Below are 2,529 nucleotides of genomic sequence, written 5' to 3' on the forward strand. Positions count from 1 at the left end.
AGTGGTACAGCAAAAACCTGGGTGATATGGTAACAATTGAAGTGTGTACATACTCTCTTTAAAGATATCGCTGTGGGTCCACGAGTGATTATCATAATACCAAAACAGTCATACATGGACCATCCAGAACCATGTCATCAGGGCTGAAGCAGACTCACTAGCGCTTCCTACTAGTACTTGAATGAATGATAGCAGAAGGTTTAATGAGAAGTTAGAGGAGTAGAAGAGTGTAGGCTTCCCAGCTGCCTTTATGACTGCCACCTGTACAAGAGCACCCAGTGGAAGGGGCAAGTAGGAGCTGAAATCTTGTCCCATCCAGGGGAAGAGATAAAGGTGCTGTCCATTTGTCAAACCGTGAATTTACCAGTGGAGCTGGGGATGCTGCCTTCTGGTGGCAGAACAGCTCGTGGCCATCTGGCTGCCTGCCTTCTGTTCCCAGGGAATAGGGTAACCTTTTCTTTACTCTTTATGTGTGAAGCTGGTTTGTTGTGTTTGCCACATGGTTTTTTGCTTTCAGTCCTGTCCCTTCCTATATTATAACCTGAAGGTGTTTTGTGCATTTTTTTGTCCTCCCTGTCTCACCTCGGGTAACTGTCCTTCAGATGCCATTAAGACCTTTAATTTTTGTTCTCACTTAGGCCATTAACTGAGCTTTCTCCTTCACTGATCCTTGTCTGTTCGTTGTACAGTTAATTTCCTCAGGCAAGTTCATAGTAAAAAAAAACCCAAAACAAAACAACAGAAAAAACCCAGTATCTTCAACTTTTACAAGGTTTCCACCTTGTAAAGGTCCAAGATTCTTCTTGCATGAACTCTTAGCCCCAAGGTTTAAAGGGAAGCCATTGCTCTAAAGGGTAGCCAATACAGACAGTTGTCTCCACTATTTCAAATGGGGGTTCAGGGGACTTGGTTTCTCATTCTAAATCTAAAATCATTAACCTGAACTGGAAAGGCACTAACCACCTCTTCCATTTTTCATTTGTAAAATGGTAGAAGGAATGTTGGAGTGGCTAGTGACTTAGTCATCTCCTACTTAGAAACAGTGTCTTCTGTGAAATCACTGTTTTCTCTGTTAAAGGCTACTAGTATAAGAAGCCTCTTTATTTTTCATTTGTTCTGTTAATTATCAAAACCTTGAAATAGTTTATTCAGGTCAGAATGAGTTGCTTCAATAACAGGAAGTAAGCTCTGGGTGGGTATCACATAGCCACTTCCTCATTCTCTTGGAGGCTTGCCATGGAGAGGACACAGCCATTCTACTTAGAGAGAACCTTCTCTTAGGGCCCATGAGGGAATTCCCCTTTGCTGGCCATGGAGATAGATTTAGGAAGCAACTGGGATTGTTCTTGTTTCTGCCTTATGCATCACTAGCCTGGATCAATCTAATAATTATCTTTCTCTATTCCTATATTTTTGCAGAAGTGTTCTACTGGAGGAAAATTAAACTGTGTAGATTGGTGTAGAGACCAACAAACAGCCAGTCTCTAACCTCAGAATTATATCAAACCTTCCTGGTAATAGTAGTAGTAGAAAATAATGACTGAGCACCAGCTATGTGTATGAAGTGCTCAGGTACTTTATACGTGTTAACCTCATTTAGTCTTTCCCACAACTGGTTAGTACTGCTTCATGAGTACAGTCCCTCAGGTAGTAAGTGACACAGCTGAAATGCAATTCCAGGTCTGTCTACTCCAGAGAGTCTTGTCTTCTATGCAGGATTTCCTTCTGGGCTTCCTCTGCCTCTTCTCTTAGAGGCAAGTCTAGATCCTCACTTCTTTCCTCAAGAATCTACCTTAACTCCACCTCCAGCTATCTAGCTCATCACTCCTGCTTCAGAAGGGAGAAGCTGTTAGGTGTGTCTTTTTACCTAGAAACTCACATGCATGCCTCCCTTTTCCTTATTCTTGCCTGCTCAGAGGAAGGACCATTCCTCCTGTTGCTCTGAATCCTGGGGCCTTCCTCCACAGTTTTTGCCACTCTCCTCAATCTTGCATCACATCGCTTTCTGCTGCCATTTTGGCATATAAATATGCTTAAATTTCTCATCCACACCTTATGCAGCTGTCAACATAATGGTTAAGAGCACAAATCCTGGGCTTAAAACCTGCTCACCCACTAGAGAAATGATCTTGGGCAGGTTTTACTTAACCATGCCTCAGTTTCTTTGAGGAGGATAATGGCTCTTACCCTTACTGTGAGGATAACAGCATGCATGTAGAGCCTTTAGCACAGTGCCCGGCACATGGCATTCAGTACATGCTAGCTGCTGTCATTTTTATTAACAGTTACATTGTTGGCAGTCGTCACCACCCTCAATCCCTCATTCCTTTTATAGCCAGGCTCTTGGAAAGCATAGTCAAGGAAAGACCACATTCAGTTCCTTACCTTGCATTTCCTTCTTAGTCCACAGTAATCTTGTGCCCTCTCACTGAAGTTACCACAAGTCACTAATGACTGTCTAATTGCCAAATTCAGAAAACAAGACCCTTCATCTGACTGGAACCCACTTGTCATTTGTTAGTACTCCCT

At 42.7% G+C, this 2,529-nt stretch overlaps 1 protein-coding gene across 1 annotated transcript in view; it reads left to right on the top strand.

The window, feature by feature from the left end:
* The window catches only part of SKIV2L2 (superkiller viralicidic activity 2-like 2 (S. cerevisiae)), a 97,921-nt gene that overhangs the window by 90,935 nt on the left and 4,457 nt on the right, over positions 1-2,529 (top strand). The gene's annotated exons all lie outside the window — the stretch shown is intronic.

The sequence above is a fragment of the Propithecus coquereli genome, unplaced genomic scaffold (genome assembly GCF_000956105.1).
Source record: "Propithecus coquereli isolate 6110/MARCELLA unplaced genomic scaffold, Pcoq_1.0 Scaffold47, whole genome shotgun sequence".
NCBI classification, from domain to species: domain Eukaryota; kingdom Metazoa; phylum Chordata; class Mammalia; order Primates; family Indriidae; genus Propithecus; species Propithecus coquereli.